Source organism: Hyla sarda, chromosome 4, assembly GCF_029499605.1.
Source record: "Hyla sarda isolate aHylSar1 chromosome 4, aHylSar1.hap1, whole genome shotgun sequence".
Lineage (NCBI taxonomy): Eukaryota > Metazoa > Chordata > Amphibia > Anura > Hylidae > Hyla > Hyla sarda.
Window position 1 is genome coordinate 25,182,577 of NC_079192.1, and position 27,692 is coordinate 25,210,268.

Genomic DNA, 27,692 nt, shown 5'->3' on the forward strand with positions numbered 1-27,692 from the left:
GAAATAGAACTCCCAGGAGGTAACAGCGTGTCACACATGTGATGTCATAACCATTGTCCACCAAAGAGCAGCACTGAGCAGAAATAACACGGCTCCTGTTCATTCTCCATCAGTGAGGGGCCGGTGCTGGACACTGTGTAGGGACGCGGGAATGCAAAGTCATACACATGACTGTGACTGGTAAGTGTTACATTGTTGTGTCCAAAAGGTCTTTAGTGCAGTTCCATGTGTATTTCTATGATAAACATGTAAATAATTTATCTTTTTTTTCTTATCTTAGATGCAGTATCTCCAGGACATGGAGTAGCATTTCCGGACCTACAGCAAGACGTTGGATGAAGGCATAGCCCCAGAAATAACACTGGTCCTGTTCATCAGTGAGGGGCCGGTGCTGGACACTGTGTAGGGACGCGGGAATGCAAAGTCATACACATGACTGTGACTGGTAAGTGTTACATTGTTGTGTCCAAAAGATCTTTAGTGCAGTTCCATGTGTATTTCTATGATAAACATGTAAATAATCTATCTTTTTTGTCCCCTATCTTAGATGCACTATTTCCAGGACATGGAGTAGCATTTCGGGACCTACAGCAAGACGTTGGATGAAGGCACAGGCCTAGGAATCATGCACATACACAGAAACATTTGCCCAAATTCTAGAGGTAACCTCCTTTAGTATGCCCAGAGGAAGGGCCATACAGTAGCCATGGATTCCCTACAGGTTTCCTCCCCTCTGAAGGTTTTTCCTGTCCTGAGTATTAGTTACTGTCCGCTCTTTGTGAGTGATGGGAGGTTACAAAAAATCCCCTACACAAACATTTTAATAAATTATAAATAAAGTTCCCCTTTTTTTAAACTGTCCTTTGACTTGTTCGACTCATTTATTTATTTCTGTGTGTGAAAATAGAGTTAGCAAAACATGGATGACCAAAGCTGCTCTCCTGCACGATCTGCATAATGCGGTGCGGAGAGAGGTAACTGGTGCTGGGTGGTGCAGTTTATGAGGCAAACGTACAACACCCAGCAAGTTCCATGCACAAGCCTTTTTCTGATGAATGGGACTCATGCAGGGAACTTGCTAGGGGTCATACGGTTGCAAAGGATCAACTTTTGGGTACATGAACTGTCCCTTAAAGGGGTACTCCGCCTCTAGATATCTTATCCCCTATGTAAAGGATAGGGGATAAGATGTCTGATCAAGGGGATCCTGCTGCTGGGACCCCAGCAATCTCCATGCAGCAACCAAAATTCTAAATAGTATGTTTAGATCACTGGTTCCTGTGGTGGGATTCGTGACATCATGCCACACCTTCTTGTGACATCACACCACCTCCCATAGACATAAATGGAAAGGGCGTGGCGTGAGGTCACGACCCGCACCACGAGAACCCAGAGTTCTAAATATATTATTTGGAACGCCGGGTGCTACATGAAGATCGCGGGGGTCCCAGTGATCAGTCATCTTTTGTCCTATCCTTAAGGTAGGGGATAAGATATCTAGGGGCGGAGTACCACTTTAAGGAATTAGAGAGTGTAGGCATGCCTTACAAGCAGGTAGAAAAAGAACAGCTGGGAGAAATGACAGGACACGAAGCAATATTTGGCTGGGACCGATTTTGGGTGTGTTCTGGCCAATTAAAGGAGAACTATGGCAAAAATTAACTTATCCCCTATCCATGGGTTATGGGATAAGTAGCTGATCGTGGGGGGTCCCCCTGCAATACCTGGGATGAGACCCGTCGCTCAGTGAGAAGCGCTCGCTGCAGACGTCAAAACTCAATTTCCCTGGACCCCCCCCTTCCTTCATGTCCACCACAGACGCCCCCAGACTGCTGTCTCTTACAGAGTTTTATGCCCAGAAATGATTGGCTACTCACTTTGTCAGTAGATTCTCATCCTAAATATGAAGACAATCGGGGAAATGTACCTGTGGAGAGGAAATGTTGTCCAGTTGCTCTTAGCAACCAATCAGATCACTTCTTTTATTTTTCAGAGGTCTTCTCAAGAATGAAAGAAGCAATCTGATTGGTTGCTATGGGCAACCTGATGAAAACATCTTTTTTTTCTTTAACAACTACAGTACTACAACTCCCATTGTAGTGTGTCTTTTCAACCTGTGCCTCCTCCAACCCTGACCCTTAGGGGGGCACAGACTGACCACACTGGGGGTTGTAGTACTTTCATTTTTACAGTTCCCCTATAACTCTGCAGCTTCGGTAGAAGTATGAGGCTCAGCCTTAGAGTCAGTGTATCTGGCTGCTCCGGTGTTCTTCTATTTTACAGCCTGGACCCTGTACTCCTCCACACTGGTCCCTGTGGTCCGGTCAGATGGTTCTGGACTGGGGCTGAACGGTTGCTTGAGGGATTTAGTGGCAGATTTTTTTGGGACTTCAGTTGTTGGATGACCTCTCTCTTCAGTGGCTGCTGATATTCGTAGTACAGAATTTACAGGTGTTACGTAAAAGGGGTACTCCGGGGGAAAACATTATTTTATTTTATTTTTTTAAATCAACTGGTGCCAGAAAGTTAAACAGATTTGTAAATTACTTCTTAAAAATCTTAATCCTTACAGTACTGTTACGCCGAGCGCTCCGGGTCCCCGCTCCTCCCCGGAGCGCTCGCAGCGTTCTCTCATTCGCAGCGCCCCGGTCAGACCTGCTGACCGGGTGCGCTGCAATATTACTCCCAGCCGGGATGCGATTCGCGATGCGGGACGCGCCCGCTCGCGATGCGCATCTCGGCTCCCGTACCTGACCCGTTCCCCGTCTGTGTTGTCCCGGCGCGCGCGGCCCCGCTCCTTAGAGCGCGCGCGTGCCGGGTCTCTGCCATTTAAAGGGCCGCTGCGCCACTGATTGGCGCAGCAGGCCTAATCAGTATTCTCACCTGTGCACTCCCTATTTATACCTCACTTCTCCTGCACTCCCTCGCCGGATCTTGTTGCCATTGTGCCAGTGAAAGCGTTTACTTGTGTGTTCCTAGCCTGTGTTCCAGACCTCCTGCCGTTGCCCCTGACTACGATCCTTGCTGCCTGCCCTGACCTTCTGCTACGTCCGACCTTGCTCTTGTCTACTCCCTTGTACCGCGCCTATCTTCAGCAGTCAGAGAGGTTGAGCCGTTGCTGGTGGATACGACCTGGTTGCTACCGCCGCTGCAAGACCATCCCGCTTTGCGGCGGGCTCTGGTGAATACCAGTAGCAACTTAGAACCGGTCCACCAGCACGGTCCACGCCAATCCCTCTCTGGCACAGAGGATCCACCTCCAGCCAGCCGAATCGTGACAAGTACTTATCAGCTGCCGTATGCTACAGAGGAAGTTGTATAGTTCTTTTCGGTCTTACTACAGTGCTCTCTGTGAGTAGTAGCAAATCTCCATAGTAAACTTCTCCTACTCCGGACAGTTCCTGACATGGACAGAGGTGTCAGCAGAGAGCACTTCCTGTGGAACACAGCAGCTGTTGAGTGTGTCTGACTTCTAGAGTGTTTCCTACAGCCTTTTCCCCAGGAGGGTGGCAGCTTCCTTGGGAGAGCCTCCTGCTATGGAGCCCCAGACTTCCACCCCTCGAACTAGGACGGCGGGGGGTGGGAGTGAGAGAGCTACGGCCGATTCCCAGGACAGGGTGAGAAGATCCAGCAGGCTCCGCAGTAATGTGGAGCCCACTCCCCCGTCCGTCGCTGGAAACCGCAAGGCGTCCGGTAAGAAGCTTATGGTTATGTCTTCGGGGACTGTGTCTGATACTATGGAACCCCAGCAATGGGGGGTGAAGGGTCCCAGGGAGTCGCTAGCTACTTTCGGTTCCCGCATGCAGGCAAATCTAGTAGAATATGAGTAGCTGGGAAAAAAGCTGAAAATCATAAGGGAAGACCTGAAGTTTGCTCGCTACCAAACAGATAACTCTGCCAAGGCCATGAGGGCAAGGTTCGCTGCCAGGGTGTGTCAGCTGAAGGCAGAGGAGCAGGAGGTGGTGAGAGCCCGAATGCTGATTGTAGAGGGTGCAGGCATGTTTAAAGAAAAATTAAAGAATGAAGACCGCTATAAAACCATGCGTACCCCTGTGAAGGAGGAAGAGGATAGTCAGGGGGAGGAAGAGTGCTTGCGTGTCACGGAGGAGAAGATGGAGGAAGGTGGTGAGGGAGATGGTGGCAGTGAGGGAGATGAGAGTGAGGGGGATGTGTGTGATACCCCATGTACCCCTAAGACCTCTGTCACCCCGAGTGCAGATTACATCAACCCTGCCCAAGTCGCCTTACCAGCCACCTCTGAGGAAAGTGACAGTAATGATGGCGGTGACAGTGGACTGGTCTGTGGGGGGCTCCTGCGGCCCATAGTGATGCAGGAGACACCCACCCGTCTGGAAAATTGCAGTTTTGGCCAGGACCTGGGCCCTGAGGGGAGGAAGAGGGAAAAAAAGAAGAAGAAGAAAAAGGCTGAGGAGCAGATAAAGTTTGTTTTCTCTCCAATCCAGCAGTCTGGGCCACCTGAAAAGTTGATTCAGGCTGCTGGGCCTCCCACCCTGCCAGATCCCGCTTCTGCTGTGGAACGGGACCAGCACGGGGGGTACAGTGCTGCATCCAACATGGCCGCAGGTGCTACAGTCACGCGTCCTGCTGGTAGGGAAGAGCAGGACGGGCTAATGGTGGGCAATAGTTATGCGGCAGTTTGCAAGGGGAGCGGTTCCCCGAGTATTGTGGGCATTGTTACTAGCCCTGCGGGGCACTTCCCTGAGAGGGGGGGGGGGAGTGTCCAGGCGCCTGAGGTGTGTGGTGAGATCTTCTGCTCGGGGGGCGGTCCCCTGGGCGCTGCTAGTAGTGTCGGTGCTGCGGGGCACTCCCCTGAGAGGGGGGGGAGCGTCCAGGTGTCAGAACCTGCTGCTGAGCCAGTGCGGTTGGGCACAGTGTGTGGCGCGGACACTGCAGGGATCTCCCCTGTGAGAGAGGGGAGTCCCTGCACATCAGTGGCACGAGGAGGGGTGAAGTTGCGCCCGGAGGGGCAGCCTCAGCTTCGGGAGGTGATGTCGGCGGTAACATCTCGAATGGAGGAGGAGTCAGCGTCGCCGACAATGGCAGCCGCCGGTGACCTGAGAATGTACAAAAAGGCAAAGCTAAAGCATGTCCAGGCCAGCCCAGAGGTAGTGGGTGAAGCAGCTGCTGATCCCAAAAATACTGTCAATAAAAGCAATGTTAATACAAGGTGTGTGAAAGATGGGAGTGGTAGTGCTGTGGATGAGAGGGGTGTATGTGGCAGTGGTAGTGGTGCAAATGGGAGGAGTGGTAGTGGTGCAGATGGGAGGAGTGGTAGTGGTGCAGATGGGAGGAGTGGTAGTGGTGTAGATGGGAGCAGTGGTAGTGGTGTAGATGGGAGGAGTGGTAGTGGTGTGAATGAGAGTGGTGATAGTGGAGTGAATGAGAGGAGTGGTAGTGGTGCAGATGGGAGGAGTGGTAGTGGACTGATTGGGAGGAGTGGCAGTGAAGTGAATAAGAGTGGTGATAGTGGAGTGAAGAGGAGGGGTGGTGACTTCCGGTTCCGGCGCGGCCATGTGAGGAGCGGAGGGACGGAGCTCCTGTACCCCACACCCCAGAACGGCACAGTCCCGGGCGACTTTGCCCCGCTAGCAGTCCCTGCACGAACCTGCATCCCCGTGAGCGCTACGGAGATCAGCCAGCAGCGAAGCTCCCACTCCCCGTGCTGTACCGGGCAGCGCATTAATCTCGGCCGGAGTTCCGGAAGCCGCGACGGGAACTCTGTCCGGGAGGCAGCAGAAGATAGCTGACTGAGATAGCCGGTGCCGGAGAGAGGACCGGGAATACAGCTGGGCGGCCTGAGGAAGACTGCGGAAAACCCGGTGAGCACAAAAACAGGTGCCCGCAGCCAGGACAAGCTCCGGTGAGGGGAGAGGGGGCCCTCATCGGGTGCACTCAGCTGGCTCCCTGCACAGCGCTCCTCAGCGCCATCTTGGCCCCTCTGAGCCACCACTGACTACTCTCCCCTGTTCCCTGCTGAGCTGTTATTGCAACAGGGCATTCCCACACTGACTTTAGGGAGTGACTTTATACGGACATAACAGCCTGGTCATGGATAAGTTTGTCCACAAGGGACCTCAGGGCACGGCAGTCTCTGGATTACACGCATCTCCTTCGCCTTCTGGGCCCCCCTACCCCTCAGCACGAGACCACAAACGGCGCCTCTCTTTCTGCTGCAATGGAAGTGAATGGTAGCCAACTCCTGTTCTCTCAACTTGCAGAGTCCTCGGGTCTGGGGGTCCAGCTCTCAGATGCCATGGCCGCAGGACCCTCTGTGGGGGGTTTACCGGCCCACCCTTATCTACAGGCACTGGCCGCAGCGCTAGTTTCTCTCATCACCCCAACGATACAGAAAACTTTAGAAAATACCATACGTGACACCCTAACGCAGATACGCACAGATTTGGGCGCTCAGGAGGGCCGCATTGGCGAGATGGAGCATAGAATTGTTGCGCTTGAGGATGAGAACAGCGGCCTGGCTACCAAATTGCGCCAAATGGACACAGATTTATGCTATGTTAGTGTAAAGCTGGAAGATTTGGAGAACTGTTCGCGGCGCAACAATCTGCGTTTGGTAGGCGTTACTGAGTCGCTCCTTCCTGCGGATCTTCAAGATTTTTGCGAGAGTGATCTACCTAAGGCGCTGGGTCTGCCACACAAGTGCAGGGTGGAGAGGGCACACCGTATAGGCAAATTGCCTGACCGTAATGTTGCTTCCAAGGCGAGTTTAGATAGCCGTCCGCGTCAAGTCATATTTAAACTGCTCGACTACAACGACAAGGTTAACATCCTGAGAGCGTTTCGAAAGCGCACAACACCTCTGACATTCCGTAACAAGAAGATGCTGATATTTGAAGATTTTTCGGCTGATGTAGCGAAGAGAAGGAAAGCTTTCAGCAATGTTTGCACTGCCTTATACAATACCAAACGCCGCTTTCAACTGCAATACCCAGCCACATTAAAAGTGCACATGCCGGATGGATCTTTTCGCTCCTACCAGACTCCGTCAGCAGCCGAGGCGGAACTGCGAGATGTGCTAGCGGACCACCAGAGACAGCCCAGACATTCACCTACCCGCCAAGACCCCTCAAGAGATCAAGGTCCCCTGGCACAGAGACCCGCTCGTCGTAAGGAGGGGAGGGACCGATCCCCTGCAGAAGGAAGGAAGAGAAAGAAGTCTCCAAGACGGAGGAGCAGAAGCCGTAGCAGCAGATCCTCGTCACCGGACTGAATCCCGGTCTTCCAGCTATTGTTTCCACACCCCCCCCCCCCCCCTCTCTTTTTTCTTAATTTTTTTTTTTTCTCCCAGCTTCCGATAAAGTACACGGACGTACGGACTTGCCGAGCAGTTGATCCATGGAGCCATCATAGAAGCTGTTCTCATTTATACCATGGCTGAGAGTATAAGACTGCACTGTATAACGGGTATTGTTCATCCTTATCCCCCGTGCTTGACTCTTGGGACTTGAGATTTTGAGTTATTGGCCATAGTATTTTGAGGGGACTGTTCCATTATTATCAGATTGGGCCATGGCGGTTCTTTGCATATCGTTAATGGGTACGTTTCGGGAGTGGGGCGGGGCCACGTGTACGGGTGGGTGTGGGGAGGGGTGTTCCTGTCTCCTCTCATGTCTGAAAAAAGTGAGGTCCACATCCAGTCAGGGGGTTGCCATTTTTCCACACAGGGCTTCCCTCACTGTTGGAGTTACAAATATTGTTTTTTCCTGTTTTTTTTTATAATTTGAATGTTTTTTTCTTACAAGCTGCGCAAGCAGGGGCACACTCTAGGTTGGAGGGTTTAGGATTACTGTGGCGCTCCCCTTTTGCGAGCTCTTGTCATGTGCTGAGGTACTTCGATAACTTGCGCTGGCGATGCCTGCTCTTCCCCTGTCTGCCCATAGTCCTGGGAGTTTCCTTTGGGTTGGTTTTTGTGTTGTGTCCCTACGTCTCCCTGTGCATTCCTACTACCCTTCCTCACTGTATTCACGATGTGTAGAATTGTTTCGTGGAATGTGAAGGGTCTAAGATCACCTCAAAAGAGAATGTCCATCCTTCGATATCTTAAGCGCTTGAGGCCGGATGTGGTTCTTTTGCAGGAGACACATCTGACCGCAACCGATTTCCCTAGAATGAGGAAGTTGTGGGTGGGTAGTGTGTATGGTTCCCCGGCGGTGGACCGAAAGGCGGGTGTATTGATCCTGATACACAAAGCATTCCAACACCATTTGATCTCCCATACCCATGATGATGCGGGACGTCTTTCCCATATTTCCTTAGTACATGGCGAGCAATCTTATGCTATCTATAATGTATATGCACCAAATGGAGATAACGCCTCTTTCTTTCGTTCCCTAACAGATGAGTTAACTAGTGCAGCAGGTCTGCAGGTGGTGGTTGGAGGTGATCTGAACTCGGTGGTGGATCCCCTGGTGGACAGGAGAGGGGCGACATCGGCGCCAGTGGCCATCCGACAGAGTGACAGGGTCCTGCAACCGTTTCTATCCAGTACAGGCTTGGTGGATGCCTGGAGACATTTTCATCCCGACGGTCGTGAGTATACGCACTACTCCCATACACACAATTCCTGGTCCCGAATTGATTACCTCATGGTGAGCCCTTCCCTATGCCCGAGGGTGACTGTAACGGACATCTCTGACCTGATCATTTCTGACCACTCCCCCGTAGTGTTGGAGTTTCGGCAATCACACCCGAAGGGGACTGACTTTTTGTGGCGCTTCCCTTCTTATTTAGCGAAGGATGAGTCTTTTCAAGATCTTCTTCGGGGGTGGTGGCTGGAATTTCAAATTGACAATGCCCAACATGAAGGGGACCCTGCCCTTTTCTGGGAGACAGCCAAGGTAGTCCTGAGAGGTAAAGTAATGGCCTATCATTCCACGTTAAAACGTAAATCGCAAGAGGGACATGCGGCCGCCAGCTCTCGCTTAGCTGCAGCCTATTCCAAGTTTGTATCCTCCTCGACCCCCCCCAATAAACTAGCATGGCAGACAGCACGTGCCGACTATGAACTATGGTTAGACAGGAGGGAGCGAGTTTATCGCTCACATTATGATCTCCAGCTGTTTAAACAGGGAAACAAGGCAGGTCGCTTGCTGGCCAGACTAGCGAAGGGCCCACATTCGTCCACGCATGTGCTTGCTCTGAAGGACACCCAGGGTCAAATTAGTAGAGATCCGAAGGCTGTAAGTGCTCTATTGGGTGCTTACTATGCGGACTTGTACTCCGCTCCACCTAACGTAGGTTCTGAGGGTCGGGACTTTTTGGACAAAGTGAGTCTCCCAAAGCTGTCTGAGGACCAACGACGGGAGCTGAACATGGCCATCACAGTAGAAGAGGTTAGGGGGGCTATCAGATCTCTAGCCAATGGGAAGGCCCCGGGACCGGACGGTTATCCGGGGGAATTTTATAAACCCCTAGTTGAACAGGTCACTCCTGCCCTGACGGCTTACTTTAACAGTGTCCTGTCTGGTGGAAACTTGTCGCCGGGAGCAAAACTAGCCTTCATTAAGGTTCTCCCCAAGCCGGGCAAAGATCACACTGCCCCAAATGTCTTACACCTATGACAAATCTTTTTCACGGGATCTGGGACTGTGCTCACTCGGCTGGCTACTGGCGCTCGGTCTGCTCCTACATCAGGGACCACTGGCGGGTAAGTCTTCCTTTTAAGATTCAGACCCTTATATTTCACCAGCTTCATCCTCCGGAGGAGGATCAGGCGGGGATCCAGAAGATCCCTAAAATAATACATGTGGTCTTGCTGGTTGCTCTCCGATGCTTGTTTCTCCGGTGGTTGGAGGACCGGGTACCGGACCTGCAATTATTGATAGCTCAATTGAAGTTCTTTTAAGGGGTAGACAGATTGGATGCTGAACGCCATTGCAACTCTGGCACGGCACGTTTCTTCAAAAAGTGGACGCCGTTTATTGTTACACACTATAATCCCCGGGAGGTAGCAGACATAGTGTATCCTTTTAGACATACCACATGGTACCTTACGGAATCATTGAAAGGGACGCTAGGGGCATTACAGCTTCCTGATTCAGTTTAGACTGTAAGGATTAAGCTTATTGAATCCTTGGGGAGAGAGGGAATCCTACATCACTTCACTACAGCACCTCAGTATTTGTCATTTTTAAGACAGTTGTTGAATTGTATGTTGGATCGCGTTCCATTATTTTTCCCAGGTGGGGATCGTGCTATTTCTGATATGTTTCTGTATTGTTCTGAAAATGTTGAATAAAAACATATTGCAAAAAAAAAAAGAGGAGGGGTGGTAGTGGTGTGAATGAGAGGAGTGGTAGTGGTGCAGATGGGAGGAGTAGTGGTGTGAATGAGAGTAGTAGTAGTGGTGTGGATGGTAGGAATAAGAGTGGCTTTTGTGGCAGTACAGGTGGCCTAGGCGGGGATGTAGGGACGGTGTCTGGTCCGGCTGCCCCCCCGGTCGTCAGGAGTTATGCAAGTGTGGCGGCTGGGGGTTCAGTAGGATCTTTACCTCCTGCATCTGGTGAAGGTCAGTTGCAACGGCGCCTCCTGGAGGCACTAAAGAGAGGAGAAAGGACGCTCCAGGTAGAGGGAAAGGAGATGGACCTGTCTTTTTGGGTGGAGAGACATGGTCTGGGAGCGTTCCGAGAGAGGAATGGGTAGGCCGTATGGTCCCTCCAGACACCCGGGCAGGAGGTAGGTCGCAGGAATGTGGCCCGTTTGGTCTGGAAAGGCGAAGATGCGTGGTGGTGGTGGAGCTTCTTTTCCAGATGGGTTTCAGGGCTGGGGACATCTTTGACCTGATTCACCCCTTCGGCTCCTCCGAGTTTGACGTCAGCTTTGTTAGGCCGGAAGGACTAGATCTCTTTTGGTCTAATTATGAGCTGATGAAAAACGAGCCCGGATGGCGAGATTTCGCTGTAAAAGCGGTATCTCGCCAGAGTATGGTAAAGAAAGTGACCGTTTTGACCCGTAACGAGTCACTTTCTTGTTATGACATTATGACCTTGCTGGGCAGGTACGGGGAGGTGACGGACGTCCCTCGGAAGAACTTTGACGAGCACAATATATGGTCTGGGGCCTGGACGTTTTCCGTTCGTCTCAGGCGTTCAGGGAACACGGTCACCCACATCCCTTCGGCCGCCTTTCTGGGACGCGACAGGATTCAGATCTTCTACCAGGGGCAGCCGAGGCTGTGTCACAGGTGTGGTGACCCAAACCACTTTAGTGCCAACTGCACTCAGCAGATATGCGCCCTCTGCTGTGGGGTGGGTCCTCTGGCGGCCACCTGTGGGCAGATTCGGTGTAACTTGTGTGGTGACCTAGGTCACCCGTTCAGCCGGTGTCCACGCTCGTTCTCTAACACTGTGACCGCCCCGGCTGGGGAGAGCCTAACGGTTGCCCCAGCGGGGGAGGGGACTAGTGGAGGAGAGGGGGCACCAAAGCCAGTGAAGGAAAAACATAAGACCCCCTCTATGCGGAGGCGAGAGGAGAAGCGCAGGTTGGAGAGGGCCCTTGAGAATGCCCAGGTGCCAGGGGTGGCTCGGGGTCCCACTCCAGACACTGGCTCAGAAGGAGGTCAGAATAACTCTGAGGCTTTGGGTGGGGCCGAACTGGATGAGGAGATAGGGAGACTGCGTAGGGAAGAAGGTCAAGATGCTCCTTCCTCCAGTCATGCCTCTGAATCCGAAACTGTGGATGAGCAGGAGAAGGAGGGGCAGACAATAAATGGTGGCCAGGAAAAGAAGAAGAGGAGGAAGAAGAAGGATAAGAGTAAGGCAGCACCGTCCTCCTCTTCAGTTGTAGCCTCAGACCATAGAAGGAACAACTCAGTCTCTGACCCTCTGATCGTCCTTTCAAATCGATATGAGGCCCTTGGGGATACCATCTCCCCTCCTCTTCTCGAGGGTCCGGAGGCAGTGCGGCCTCCAGGAGGTGCCGAGCCTCCTTCCTCTGGGGCAGTTTCCTCAGGGGCTGAGGTAACACCAGATGCTGGAGGTAAAGATCCTGGGATGGATATATCCCTGAGTTTAAAAAGAGGCAAAGGGTCTTCCTCCGATTCAGATGGGGGTGGAGGGAAGGAGAGGAAGAAGGTTTAAGGGGTGAGGCCATCTAACTCAATCACCCAGGATGGCGGCACTCACCCCACTGACGTTGGCATCCATTAACTGTGCCAGCATAAAATCAGATACGTCTAGATTCGCAGCCTTTGATTTTCTCGGCCGTGTTGAAGCTGACATTTTCTTTTTGCAAGAGACCAGGTTGTCAGATCTAGCCTCCCTGGTAAAAGCCAGAAGAGAGTGGAGGCACGGTCCCTCCCACTGGTCTCTTGCGGCTGAGCCGTATAGTGGGGTAGCGGTCCTTTTTACTGCTCCTGTTGAATGCAGACGGGTTATTGAGTTAGAAATGGGGAGGTGCCTGATCTTAGATGTCTTCATGAAGGGACAAGAGCTCCGGCTCATTAACATCTACGCCCCGCAAACTAAGCGGGGCCGTAAAGATCTCTTTATGAGGATTAAGCCCTTTCTTTTTACGAGTCGGCAAGTGATCTTTGGAGGGGACTTCAATAATGTCACGAAGTCCCAAGATAGGAGAGGCTCCAATGGTCCGCTGACTTGCGATAGTGTGGCACTGATTAGCATAGCTAGAGAAGCTCGCCTAGAGGATGCCCACATCCGGAGCCCCTCAGGCCACACGGGTTTCACCTACCATCAAGGTAGTCGCAGGTCTAGGATAGATAGGTTTTATTTAAAGGAGGAAGCCGTAGCTTCCGCAGTGTCCGTGGTTGAGGTGGAGTTCTCCGACCACTGTATGATTTTGTTTTCCCTGAATGTTTCAGAGACCCCCCGGATGGGAAAAAGTTATTGGAAGCTGAATTCGTCCCTCCTGGAGGAAGCGGAGATAAGACAGTCCTTTGAGGATTTTCTTCAGAGTCAGGTACCTTTACTGGGCCTATGTAGTAGTAAGTCAGAGTGGTGGGAGATATTTAAGAAGCGGGTTGCGGGGTTCTTCCGCCAGCTCTCGAGCCTCAGGTCCCTGAACAGGTATCGCCTGTATCAGGGTCTGAGGAGGAAACTCGAGCTTCTTGTCTCGACTGGAGGTAGCCGTGAGGATATCTCCAGAGTGAAATCCTTGCTGATGGGGTGTCAGTACGATAGGCACGCATCTTTGGTTTTTGAGAGGGATTTCGGGAAGTACCGCTCGCCCGACCCTTACACAAACTGTAAGATGTCAGTGAGTAGTAAAGTCATTTCAGGACTGATTGATAGTACAGGATCTCTGAATCGGTCCAGATCAGGGATCTTGGAGGTCGTCAGATCCTTCTACTCGCACCTCTTGGGAAGGAAGGATCTAGATCAAGACAAGATGTCGGCTTTCCTGCCTGAAACCATTCCTGAGCCAGGGGTAGACCCCTCTCTTGATGTTTTGGCAGAAGAAATCAGGGAAGAGGAAGTGAGACTGGGGATCGAGGGGCTCGCCCCTAAGAAGTTGCCAGGTCCGGATGGCTTAACATCCGAGTGGTACAGGACCTTTAAGGAGTCTTTAGCTCCCCTCTTGACTGAGGTATTCAATGAGTGTCTCTCCTCGGGCACTCTGCCGAATTCAATGAGGAGGTCAGCCCTGATTCTTCTGTCAAAGGGTAAAGATCCCAGCCGTATTGAGAATTGGAGGCCCATAGCTCTTCTCAATACGGACTGGAAGCTTCTGGCTAAGATACTGTTTAATCGGCTGGTGAAGTTTGCACCCCAGCTCCTTTCGGGGGCTCAGCACTGCTCTGTTCCAGGCCGAAGCACCTTAAGTGCGGTCCTTAGTGTCAGGGAGGCAGTGGAGCGGAGTAGTGCGGGTTTCTGGAAGGGGTACTTGCTGTCCCTGGATCAGGCCAAAGCGTTTGATCGGGTGAACCACGAGTACCTCTGGTCCGTCCTCCTGAGATATGGCTTACCGAGTACTTTTGTTAATTGGCTTAAGATCTTGTATTCAGGGGCAGAGAGTTTCCCACTGGTGAACGGTTGGTCTGGCCGCTGTTTTGAGGTGGGGTCCGGAGTCCATCAGGGTTGTCCTTTGAGCCTGCTTTTATACGTGTTTGCGATCGATCCCTTCGTCCGGAGGGTAGATTGTGGCGGGAGTCAGGATGAGTCTGGCGGAGCTGGATGTCGCCCAGAGAGTGGTGGCGTACGCTGACGATGTCACTATTTTTGTCTCCTCGCGAGAGGAGGTCGATGTGGTGATGTTGGAAGTGGACCGCTACTCGGAGGCATCTGGGTCTAAGATCAACCGGGATAAGTGTGAGAGTCTCTGGCTGGGAGGGGGAGATCCCACATTTGATCTCCCGGACACTCTTCCTGGGCCCCAAGAGTCAGCAAAAGTTTTGGGCATCATATTCGGCCAGGATGATTATCCAAACAAAAACTGGGATGGTAAGCTCCAGGATGCCGCTCAGAAGGTGGACCAATGGAAGGGTTGGTCTATGACCCTCAGGGAAAGGGTACACCTGATCAAATCGTACCTGCTCCCCTTGTTTATCTATCTGGTCAGTGTATGTATCTTGCCAGAAGCTTACTACATTAGAATCTACAGCCTGTTTTTCCAACTGTTATGGGGAAACAGGATGAACCTAGTCAAGAGGGAGGTTACGTACCGCACGAGGAGACTAGGGGGTTTATCTATGGTAAACCCTGTGGTGTTCTTAACCAACACCTTCTTGAAAGCTAACATCTCAAACCTCTGGTCAGAGAGGGCTTCTCCGTGGGTACTCTCCTGCAGGGAATGGTTTCGGCCTTTCTTCCAAGAATGGGAGACAGGAGGGCAAGTGAAGGACCTCCGTACGCCCCATGGATATCTTCCGGCTTACGCTACTCCGACTCTGAAGGCGATACGTCGGTGGGGTCTGGGAGTGTGGGAGATCAGGACCCAGTCAAGGCAGTTCCTTGACAAACGGGTTCTGTTGACCCACTTTCAGAAGCCTCTGGCGCTCAGGGACTGCCCAGGTCGGGATCTGAGGGTGGGGTTGTACCTTTTAAACATGAAAAGGATCCCCCAGAAGTTTTGGGACTTGGCCTGGCGCTGCTTTCAGGGGAAGCTATATGTGAGGGACAATTAGAAGTGTAGGAACTCTGATGACTGGGATATGTTTATATGTAGTGTCTTTAACTTTTTATTTTATTTTGTGTTGTGTAGTGTAGTGTTTTTAGGGTACAGTCACATGGGCGGGGGATTACAGCGAGTTTCACAGCGCAAAATTTGCTGCATCTCAAACTTGCAGCGAGAAACCCACTGTAAAAGCCTCGCCCATGTGAATGTACCCTGTGCATTCACGGGGGGGGGGGGGGGGGGGTGCACCAGCTGTTGCAAAACCACAACTCCCAGCATGCATGGTCTGTTGCATACTGCATGCTGGGAGTTATAGTTTTGCAACAGCTGGAGGCACACAGGTTAGGAAACACTGAGTTAGAAACAGACAATGTTTCCCAACCAGTGTGTCTCCAGTTGTTGCAAAACTGCAACTCCCAGCATGCCCAGACAGCTGAAGGGCATGCTGGGAGTTGTAGATCGGCAACATCTGAAGGGCCAGATGTTGCTGAACTAAAACTCCCAGCATTCATGGACAGTCAGTGCATACTGGGAGTTGTAGTTTTGCAACAGCTGGAAGAGCACAGATTGGAGACCATTATACAATGGTCTCCAAACTGGGGCCCTCCAGATGTTGCAAAACTACAACTCCCAGCATGCATGGTCTGTTAGTGCATGCTGGGAGTTATAGTTTTGCAACAGCTGGAGGCACACAGGTTAGGAAACACTGAGTTAGAAACAATGTTTCCCAACCAGTGTGTCTCCAGTTGTTGCAAAACTACAACTCCCAGCATGCCCAGACAGCTGAAGGGCATGCTGGGAGTTGTAGTTCGGCAACATCTGAAGGGCCAGATGTTGCTGAACTAAAACTCCCAGCATGCCTGGACAGTCAGTTCATGCTGGGAGTTGTAGTTTTGCAACAGCTGGAAGAGCACAGATTGGAGACCATTATACAATGGTCTCCAAACTGGGGCCCTCCAGATGTTGCAAAACTACAACTCCCAGCATGCCCAGACAGCCAAAGGCTGTCTAGGCATGCTGGGAGTTGTAGTTTTCAGACTCCTAGAAGCAGCAGTGAAGATCTTCACTGCTGCTTCTGAGGACCATGTACTTACCTGCCGGTCCCGTCGCTGCTCGTCCACGTGGCCGGTCCCGCGCTGCTCCTCGGTCCCACCGCTGGTTCGGGTAAGGCCGCTGGTCCCCGCGTGTTCCCCCAACTATGCCGCGAGCCCCCGCAGCCATCGTCCCCCGTTCTGCCTGAATTCCAGGGGCGGGCAGTGCGGGGGATCTGAACTTTCACCCTAGATCACTGTGATTGGTCCACAGGGACCAATCACAGTGATCGCTGACCAGGACCATCAATGGATGGTCCTGGGGGTGAAGCAGAAGTTGTCCCCTGCTGGAAACAGCGGGACTTCTGCCAGTTAACCCGTGCGATGCTGCGCATCGCCGGTTTAACTGAATGTCATTTATAAATGTCGGGATGCGCGAACGCACTGCACAATCCGGCGTTTATATATGACATTCTGCGGGAAGGGGTTAATATCTTAGTATTTTAGTATCTTAGTAAAGCTGGGCTGGCCGGTTAGGCAGGGTTTTGTTTATGAGGTTTTGTTTTTGGTTCTAGAGTAGACTGCTGAGACACAATTAGCTCCTAGCAGGCTATAACTACCCCTCCCCCTTACTACAATAAATACTTAAATAATAACTGACACAACAACAATTTAACTTTTCCGTGGGTGGGAATCGGCCACAGCTTTATTTATAAAATTACTTATATAAATAACAATTTAACTGTAACAAAGACACCGATTGGCTTCTTACCAACCCGAGAGGTGCTGCCACACCGTCCTGTGTGGAGGTCTACCCCGGGTTGACCCCGCTTTCACCGTCTTCTTACCACCAAGCTGTGACTTACAATAAACAGAGATACAAAAAGGGAGGGAGGGAGGGCAAAACTCCGGGTCCTGGGCAGATTGAGGGGGGAAGGGAGGCACCACAGCTATAAATACCCAGGGGAGGGCCCCTGAAAGCCCGGGAAACTATTAAACCCCTGATTGGTGCACTCCTTCCCCCCCCACCCATGGGACATACCACTATAGTTACCAACAAGTCTTACAGAAGGGGGAGGGGGCTAAAAACCTTGCCTGTACATTTCTTAACCCCTTAACTGCTCACCAGTCAGGGGGCAAGCTAGTTATGCACAGCTTGCCCCTCCAGACTGCTGAGACACAATTAGCTCCTAGCAGGCTATAACTACCCCTCCCCCTTACTACAATAAATACTTAAATAATAACTGACACAACAACAATTTAACTTTTCCGTGGGTGGGGATCGGCCACAGCTTTATTTATAAAATTACTTATATAAATAACAATTTAACTGTAACAAAGACACCGATTGGCTTCTTACCAACCCGAGAGGTGCTGCCACACCGTCCTGTGTGGAGGTCTACCCCGGGTTGACCCCGCTTTCACCGTCTTCTTACCGCCACGGAGGAGACCAGTTAGCCCTACACTGGGCTCCGACCCCCACCCAAGAGATAGTGGATAGCCAACACCTGGGGCCACCTCCAGCCCCCCAGCACACCCAACACATTTCCTCTCCAGGAAATCCGCTCAGCGCTTTTCCTCTCCAGGAAATCCGCTCAACACTTTTCCTCTCCAGGAAATCCGCTCAACACTTTTCCTCTCCAGGAAATCCGCTCAACACTTTTCCTCTTCAGGAAATCCGGGTACCTGCCACCAGGACCAATTTTATAAATTTTTTTTTTTTTTTTTTTTTTTTTTTTTTATAACCCGTGTGAACTCATCTCTCAGACTCGCCCATACACCGAAGGGTGCTGCAGCACTCGCACCACCTCGAAAGCCGCTCTCAAAACAAAAACACACCTGGGAAACATCAAACTGGGCGAATATAGCAACACAACATGCAGATCGCCCGCGGCCGTCGTGCAGCGCTACCCTCTCCGGAAACCCAGCCACCTCCGCCGGCCCCGATACAAAAAGAGAGCAAATCCAGAACTCACAAAACAGTCATTCGCGGACCCTCATGGAGCACGAGCTGCGTGTCCCGGATCGCCTAAACAGTCTCGGACCGACGGGCCTTTATTAGTTTTATTTTTTATTTTATTTTTTTTAAACTTTTACCATGAAACGCACAAAATAGGCACCCAAAAACACAGACACCCAAGTCCCATGGAAGGAGACGAGGGGAAAGAAAAAGTGCCCCATCCACATAGCCCCGAAAAAAGCTAGCGCAAAAACTCGGATCAGAAAAACAACGCAAAAGCGACAACCAAAAACCTGCAGCCGCCACTAAGCGACCCAAAAACAGATAGGAAAAACCGGTCGCCGACAGCAAGGCCACCCACTCGCGGGCCCAGCCCCTATGTATACACCACCCGCAAAGCAGAAAGAAAATCACCCCCTGCCATGTGCCGTGCAGCACAGCGGGAAAGCCACCCAACTTTTTATTTATTTATTTTTTTAGATTATTTATTATTTTTATTTTATTTTCATTTTTAGCTGATTCACATGAACAGGTGAAGATCCCACATCACATACTCAGAATGTTATTTGGATACACTGAGAATACTGCCCAAATCTCGAACCTCCTTGGAGAGGTGACACAGCAGATAACTTCCGTTATCACATCCTATTAAAACGAAACAGGAAATCAAACATTAGCCTCGTAAGGTCACTTCAAAGGGCATTCCAGGTACCGAAACCAATATTTATTTATTACTTTTTTTTCTTTTTTCTTTTTTTTTTTATGTTTTTATCCCCTGTCCACAGACCCTTTAGAACCTCCGGGACCCTCCACGACTGTAGATAGACATCCCGGCCTCCACACCAACACCAACCACTCGCAAGTACCGTACCGTGAGCGCGACCAAGTCGCAGGAGCCACCAAAGCGGACCACAAATTACACCACTCTCCCCGATGACCCACGGGCCGGCCACACAAGCAACCCTCCGGAACTACAGCCAGAGAAAACAGGACAAAGCGTCAACACCCAATACCGACCCAGGGAGCATAGCCCTGAAAGAAATTGTAACTCCAAACAGCGAAGCACTAGATGCAACAGACAGAGCACAGGAAGAAAAAAAACGCCCCGCGATCACTCAAATCACACACTAGAAAAGCATCACAAAATTAGCGCGCAACCAAGCGCAGGGGACTTGCAACCCACATAGTAACGTTACAAGCCTAGAACATGAGCTGCCGAAGCAAGCACCCAAAGTCCCACAACCAACACCAAGGGAGAAGCACAAACAAAACCCCAAACATGGCAGAAACCCACTGACTACCAAGACCCAGGGGTAAACCACCCCACAGCACCACTGGAAAACCAAACACCACACCAACAACCGACCAAACCAGCCACATCCGAGAACAAAGCGAGCTCCCCGTGCAGGGAACTGAAAGCAGGCCAGGCCACCGCATGACCCTTGAAAAAACCCCAACCAACCGAAATGTCAGCCCAAAGCGTACCAGGGGCACATATGCGGGGGCCCAAATACCAGACACCCTCGGCGGCCAAAGACAACCTGCAGGAAAAAACTCCGCCCAGAACCATATTCCATGCGGAACTTACAGTAAACCAGCAAGGACCGGAACAGGGGCACCTAGCGAGCCCCGAGGAAACCAAAGCAGAGAAAACGCAATCACTCCCCGTCCACAGGAAAACTGCAGACCAACGCCAACGCGGCATGCGGAAGACTGCAACAAACCACACCCCAACAAGCGTAGAGCACATGAGTATCCCCCTCCGGAAAATCACCACAAACAAAAGAAACCACGAGGAAAGACAAACTGAGACTCAAAGCGAAACCTACCCACCGCCACATCAGCTAAAGCACCCAGCACGACATACAGGAGTCCCATGCCTACCAAAGATCGGGAGCAAAACAGGAGAAAACATCAGACAATACACTAGGACAAACAGAGCAGCGGAGAGGGACTACAACTAGTGACGGAGAGAAACACCAAACAAAGGGGGAGAAAACCAAAAGAAACAAAACCGTAACTGGGTGCCACCGATTCAGGATAAGGAACAAGCCTCAGGAGCTAAATCCACAAAACCCGGTCATCCAGAGCGTAAGGCCAAAAGACCACTCACCTAAGCGTGCACCGCAGAAATTGATACCACACCAAAGCACCCCGTCAAGAAGAGACGTACCCAACTCACAACCAGAGACCAACATAGACATACACCTATATCCGAGACCCAAACCCAACAAACCCACAAGAACAATAGGTGGAAACTACCAGAACAGCCATAAGCACACTAACCGGGGAAGGAGAGGGAACCAACCCAGCTAGCCAGTTGAAGACAACTGCCCTGCCAAAGCACCAAGGGCAGGCACGAAAATAGAGCCCCCCCTGCCCCCCCGCAACAGCACACTCACTAAGTCCAGAAGATGGAGAAGGCACAAAAGCAGGAGGAACCACTTCACCACCGCAGGCGTTGAACAAGGCACGCTGGAGACCACCTGGTTGCGGGTACTCCGCCGCCGCCCGGAATGGCGCCGGGAAACCAGCAGCAGAGAACTCAGGAAGAGGGACAGCAGCGGAGAGGGTTTGGGGTGCAGTGGCTGCCTGAACCATGCGCCGTGATCCGAAGTTTACAGCGATACAATTGTCGTGTCAAACAGAGTTGCGATATAAATATATATATATATATATATATTTTATTTATTATTTTTTTTTTTTTTTATAGGTATGAAAAGCGACCAAAATACGCTATATGGGACTGTAGAATTTATATATTTAATTTTTTAATTCGGATCAAATGAGGATATATAACTTGATAGTGCGGACATTGACGCACGTGGCAATACCACATGTGCCTGTGTATTGAAATCTACACAGTTTGTATTTTTTTTTTTTTTTTATTGTAATTTTTCTTTTATTTTTTTTTCTTCTTTTTTTTTATTTTAATTTTTTTAATTTTTTTAATTTTTTTTTAATTTTTATTTATTTAATTATTTGTTTTTTAAATTAATTAATTAAGTAATTTTTTTTTTTAGCGATACCATATACATGCTTGATGTAATACAGTTTTTATTTTATTTATTTATTTAATTATTATTAGTTATGTATTTATATTTTAATTCATGTTTCTATGTATGGGGGAAAAAGGGGGGGGGGGAGGAGTGATCCAAACATTTATCATGGCAAGGGTTTAATTTTTTATTTATTTTTTTTTTTTTTTTTTGTGCGCAATGCTATAGCTCCATAGGGAGCCACAACACTGCACACACAGATCGCTTGCCATGTATTAACATGGCAATGATCTGGGTTGTCAGTGATTGATTGCTCAAGCCTGAATTTCAGGCTTGGAGCAATCAATCCACGAGCGGACGCGCAGGAGGCAGGTGAGTGACCCTCCTGCTGCGTTCCAGCTGATCGGGACATCGCGATTTAATCGCGATGGTCCCGATCAGCCCGACTGAGCAGCCGGGACGCCTATACATACATTCAGATGCGGCGATCAACTTTGATCGCCGCATCCGAAAAGGTAATGCCGGACATCTGCCCGATCGGCGATGTCCGGCATTAGCACGGGTCCTGGTTGCTAATAGCAACTGGGACCCGACGGCTATGATGCGCGCTCGCCTTGTGAGCGCGCATTATAGCTGGGAACACGCAAATGGACGTTAATAAACGTCCATTTGCGCAAGGCTACACAAAACAGCCGCAGCAACCCAGGGGCCGCCACCGCAGACGGAGGGGACAGCAACGGGGAAGGAGGCAAAGCGCGCACATAAGGAGCACGCCTGGCAAAAGGGCTCGGGCCAGGGGCAGAGAAGTGGATTGGAGGAACGGGCAAGGAAAAGGATTAAAGGTACGGGAAGAGGATTAAAGGAAAAGGGCAGGGAAGAGGAGTAAAGGAACGGGCAGGACAGGCGGGCAGGACAGGCGGACGGGGGGGGGGGGGGTGGGTGTCAAAGGAGAGCGGGACTGTGAGAGGGCGAGAGGTCCGCCAGCCTCCCGAACCCAACGCCAGGGTGCAACAGGAGGGGAGGCCAGCTAGCCACAAGCGAGCATGCCAACCCTCACCCTCCTGCTCCATCCGGGCCATAATATAAGGGGCAGATACATACCAACCGGCAGACAAAACTCCGGTTCCTGGGCAGATTGAGGGGGGAAGGGAGGCACTACAGCTATAAATATCCAGGGGAGGGCCTCTGAAAGCCCGGGAAACTATTAAACCCCTGATTGGTGCACTCCTTCCCCCCCCACCCATGGGACATACCACTATAGTTACCAACAAGTCTTACAGGCGGGGGAGGGGGCTAAAAACCTTGCCTGTACATTTCTTAACCCCTTAACTGCTCACCAGTCAGGGGGCAAGCTAGTTATGCACAGCTTGCCCCTCCATTTCTTATTTATGTTATAGCTGGTTAAGCTTGCTTTGTGTTTTGTATTTGATAAGTTTTGTATTTTTCTAATAAAAAGAGTGTCAGCAGAGAGCACTGTGGTCAGACTGGAAAGAAATCCTAAAAGAAAATAACTTCCTCTGTAGAATACAGCAGCTGATAAGTATTGGAAGGATTAAGATTTTTAAATAGAAATAATTTACAAATCTGGCAAATTTCCCCAACCTCAAGGTTAGTGTTTAACTACTTAAGGACCTAGGGCATATGGATACGCTTTGACGTCCTGGTACTTAAGGACCCAGGGCGTATCCATACGCCCGTGGGAATTTCAGTCCCCGCCGCGCGCCGGCCGGGGACCGGGCCGGGGTGACTGCTGATATGAATCAGCAGGCACCCTACACAAATGCCCAGGGGGGTCATCAGACACCCCCCCCCCCCCCATCGGTGATCGGCGCAAATCGCAAGTGAATTCACACTTGCGATTTGCGCCGATTCCGGGTCATACGGGTCTATTGTGACCCGGTGACCCGAAATAGAAGGGAGATCGCGGTTGTCTAAGACACCCACGATCCCCCTGTAGGCATAGGAGTGGGGTGGCAGAGGTGCCACCCCTCCTATCCCTGCTATTGGTCTGCTATTGATCGTCAGATGGGACGACCAATAGCAGACCGGGGGCAGGGGGGTTAACTTTCACTTTCCCCGTCTTGTCCACCCACAATAGGCGGGGCAGAACGGGGAACCGAAGGGGACCGGGCGCCGACTTCCACTTACCCGTCATGTGCTTCTGAAGAGGACGGCTCCCGGGATCCTATGGAAGCCGGTAAGTTGATCTGGAGGGCTACAGTCTGAGACTGTGGTCTCTAACTGTAGCCCTCCAGATGTTGCAAAACTACAACTCCCAGCATGCCCAGACAGCTGTTTGGGCATGCTGGAATATGTAGTTTTGCAACAGCTGGAGGGCTGCAGTTTGAGACCACTATACAGTGGTCTCTAAACTATATCCCTCCAGATCTTGCAAAACTACAACTCCTAGTATGCCCACATAGCTGTTTGTTGTCTGGGCATGCTGGGAGTTGTAGTTTTGCAACATATGGAGGTCCACAGTTTGGAGATCAATGTGCAGTGGTCTAAAAACTGTAGCTCTCCAGATGTTGCAAAACTGCAATTCCCAGCATGCCCAGAAAGCAAACAGCTGTCTCGGCATGCTGGGAATTGTAGTTGGGTATCTCCAGCTGTTGCATAACTACATCTCCCAGAATGCCCTTCGGTGATTAGTACATGCTGGGAGTTGTAGTTTTGCAACAGCTGGAGGCACACTGGTTGGAAAATACTGAGTTAGGTAACAGAACCTAACTGAAGGTTTTCCAACCAGTGTGCCTCCAGCTGTTGCAAAAGTACAACTCCCAGCATGCACGGTCTGTCAGTACATGCTGGGAGTTGTAGTTTTGAAACAGCTGGAGGTTTGCCCCCCCATGTGAATGTACAGGGTACATTCACACGGACAGGTTTACAGTAAATTTCCTACTTCAAATTTTTCGCCGCAGCGCAAACTCCTAGCGGGAAATTCACCGTAACACGCCAGTGTGAATGTGCCCTAAAAACACTACACTACACTAACACATAATAAAGGGTAAAACACTACATGTACACCCCCTTACACTGTCCCCCCCCCCCCCCAATAAAAAATTTAAAACGTCTTGTACGGCAGGGTTTCCAAAATGGAGCCTCCAGCTGTTGCAAAACAACAGCTCCCAGCATTTCTGGACAGCCACTGACTGTCCAGGCATGCTGGGAGTTTAGCAAAAGCTGGAGGCACCCTGTTTGGGAATCACTGGCGTAGAATACCCCTATGTCCACCCCTGTGCAATCCCTAATTTAGTCCTCAAATGCGCATGGCGCTCTCTCACTTCGGAGCCCTGTCGTATTTCAAGGAAACAGTTTAGGGCCACATATGGGGTATCTCCGTACTCGGGAGAAATTGCACTACAAATTTTGGGGGTCTTTTTTTCCTTTTACAGCTTGTGAAAAGGAAAAGTTGGGGGCTACACCAGCCTGTTAGTGTAAAAAAATAAAAATGTTTACACTAACATGCTGGTGTTGCCCCATACTTTTTATTTCCACAAGCGGTAAAAGGAAAAAAACACCCCCAAAATTTGTAACGCAATTTCTCCTGAGTACGGAAATACCCCAGATGTGAGCGTAAAATGCTCTGCGGGCGCACAACAAGGCTCAGGAATGAGAGCGCACCATGTACATTTGAGGCCTAAATTGGTGATTTGCACAGGGGTGGCTGATTGTACAGCGGTTCTGACAAACGCAAAAAAAAAAAAAATACCCATATGTGACCCCATTTTGGAAACTAAACCCCTCACCGAACGTGACAAGGGGTATAATGAGCCTGAACACCCCACAGGTGTTTGATGAATTTTCATTAAAGTTGGAAGGGAAAATGAAAAAAAAAATATTTTTTCACTAAAATGCTGGTGTTACCCTAAATTTTTCATTTTTACAAGGGAAAATAGGAAAAAAGCTTCCCCCAAATTTGTAACCCCATCTCTTCTGAGTAAGAACATACCCCATATGTGAATTTAAAGTGCTCTGCGGGTGAACTACAATGCTCAGAAGAGAAGGAGCGCCATTAGGATTTTGTAGAGAAAATTTGTCCGGAATTGAAGGCCACATGTGTTTACAAAGCCCCCATAGTGCCAGAACAATGGACCCCCGACACATGTGACCCCATTTTGGAAACTACACCCCTCACGTAATGTAATAAGGGGTACATTGAGAATTTACCCCCACAGGTGTCTGACAGATTTTTGGAACAGTGGTCCGTAAAAATGAAAAATTAAATTTTTCATTTGCACAGCCCACTGTTCCAAAGAGCTGTGGGGTGTAAATACTCACTGCACCCCTTATTAAATTCTGTGAGGGGTGTAGTTTCCAAATGGGGTCACATGTGGGGGGGTCCACTGTTCTGGTACCACGGGGGGCTTTGTAAACGCACATGGCCCTGACCATTCCAAACTAATTCTCTTTCCAAAAGTTCAATGGCGCTCCTCCTCTTCTGAGCATTGTAGTTCGCCAGAACTTTCACAGAAAGAAAGCCGTTCACTGCGGCATCTTGGTCATTAGATCGGTCAGCCTGGTCCCAGCCGGAGTGGTTGTGGTGCAAAACTGTGCAGCTAGGAAAAAACCGCCAGTAAGTGCCCGCTGCATTCACCAGCACAGAAAGCCATATATGCCAGCGGAAAGCCGCCACATAAATGCTGCACGTGCTGTATGCCGCAACTATGCAAATATATCTAGCACAGCCTGCAGCCTGTTCACACCTATTGTGAAAACATTCATTTCAGCTGGGATTACACTTGACGTGTTTGTCATAAAAAAAAAACCATGCTCGCTGCGGGCACATGTTAGGTTGGTATCAATAGGGTAATATGAAACACCAGACACTAATGGGGGTTTCTTCATCCTTTTATGGTGTTTTTAGGCTATCAAATCTGTGGGATGCCGAGAGCATGTTTTATTTTTATTTTTGGGGGGGTATTTTCTCACAATTTTTTTTTATAGAAATCCTTCAGTCAAATGATGAAAGAATCACATGACTTGTAATGAGAAAAGCCAGAGGGAAAAAAAACACCAAAGAAAAAACATTTCCTATAATAATAATAATAATAATAATAATGATGATGATGATGATGATGATGATAATAATAATACACATTGGGACAGATGTATGAAAACCAGTGCAGAGGTCAAGTGGACCAGTTGCCCATAGCAACCAATCAGATCGCTTCTTTCACTTTTCAGAGGCCTTTTTAAAAATGAAAGAAACTACCTGATTGGTTGCTATGGGCAACTGGTCCACTTTCCCTCTTCTCTGGTTTTGATAAATCTCTAAGACAAACCCCCCCCCCCCCCCCAGTGCTTTTATCAAAAATAACATAAAGATAGCTGAGAAAAGAAATGAGGGGGAAGATTTTGATGTTTGTTTTTTTTTGCAAAAAACAAAAACAAAACATCAAACAAGAATTGTGTTTGTTCCTAGGCTTAGGCTGTGATTAAAAACAACATATAAATGGTGTTTTTCAAAGCCCACATTGCTTTATTTTTGGTGTTTTTCCCCCCTTTCAACAGACGTCTGTCCAGCTATTGCAAAGCTACAACTCCCAGCATGCCCTGACAGCCGAAGGCTGAGAGTTGTAGTTTTGCAACAGGTGGGCAGCCACAGGGGATCGGTGTTGCAGTATGTCAATCTAGGGCCATGGTGTCTGATCTTGAACTGGCAGCAGGAGCCACGACCACTTTAAATCAATGGCTGCTGGGACGTCTGACTAGTGACATCCTTCGCTCCAGACCGCAACGTCAGGGACGTCACTCGTCAGACGTCCCGGCGGCCAGTGCAGCTTATTGAGCCTACCGGAGTAGCATTGATCTATGTAAGAAACCTATGGGCCCAGGCTGTTGGGGCCACCAAATGATATTACTTATACAGAATGTCTGGTTAGGAGAAACAAATATAACGCACCCACAGGGAGTGGCGCCATTTTAATAAAAATTGTCAAAAACCTTAGATAACAGTCATACAGAATATATTAGAAAGCTTTTTTTATTTTCAGCCAATCAGAGAGCAGCACTACTGAAATAGAACTCCCAGGAGGTAACAGCGTGTCACACATGTGATGTCATAACCATTGTCCACCAAAGAGCAGCACTGAGCAGAAATAACACGGCTCCTGTTCATTCTCCATCAGTGAGGGGCCGGTGCTGGACACTGTGTAGGGACGCGGGAATGCAAAGTCATACACATGACTGTGACTGGTAAGTGTTACATTGTTGTGTCCAAAAGGTCTTTAGTGCAGTTCCATGTGTATTTCTATGATAAACATGTAAATAATTTATCTTTTTTGTCCCCTATCTTAGATGCACTATCTCCAGGACATGGAGTAGCATTTCCGGACCTACAGCAAGACGTTGGATGAAGGCACAGGCCTAGGAATCATGCACATACACAGAAACATTTGCCCAAATTCTAGAGGTAACCTCCTTTAGTATGCCCAGAGGAAGGGCCATACAGTAGCCATGGATTCCCTACAGGTTTCCTCCCCTCTGGAGGTTTTTCCTGTCCTGAGTATTAGTTACTGTCCGCTCTTTGTGAGTGATGGGAGGTTACAAAAAATCCCCTACACAAACATTTTAATAAATTATAAATAAAGT

General features: G+C 49.9%; 1 long non-coding RNA gene across 2 annotated transcripts; it reads left to right on the forward strand.

Moving 5' to 3' along the window:
* The first annotated feature begins 42 nt into the window (after nucleotides 1-42).
* Nucleotides 43-27,692, forward strand: LOC130367642 (uncharacterized). 2 transcript variants are annotated; one of them, XR_008892123.1, is made up of 3 exons: nucleotides 43-180; nucleotides 281-445; nucleotides 27,399-27,692. It is a non-coding gene; the product is annotated as an uncharacterized LOC130367642 (long non-coding RNA). The 2 variants fall into 2 exon arrangements; XR_008892122.1 differs by lacking the exon at nucleotides 27,399-27,692 and adding an exon at nucleotides 548-844.